A 307-nucleotide genomic window follows, 5' to 3' on the forward strand; every position below is an offset into this window, starting at 1 on the left:
ATGCCACGGACGATGCCTTTCCCACATTGTACTTGCACCTATGCTCGCTGAAAAATAGACAGACTACTCTGCACCTCTGAGATTCTGCTATCCACAATTCCTAGGCTCTTCATTACTCTGCCCTAGGCCTCTCCAGCAACACGACTACTTCCACGACCAGCTGCACCCTGTCTTTCGGGCCTCCTTGCCCCAACCATCCCCTCAGGCAGAGAACCAGGCTGTCACCATCTAAAGTGGCCAGAGAAATTTTGATCCTGTCGATTTCCTTGGCCGACGGTTCTCACACGTTGTTTTACATTTAAAAAGT

This window comes from Penaeus monodon, chromosome 23 (genome assembly GCF_015228065.2).
Source record: "Penaeus monodon isolate SGIC_2016 chromosome 23, NSTDA_Pmon_1, whole genome shotgun sequence".
NCBI classification, from domain to species: Eukaryota; Metazoa; Arthropoda; class Malacostraca; order Decapoda; family Penaeidae; genus Penaeus; species Penaeus monodon.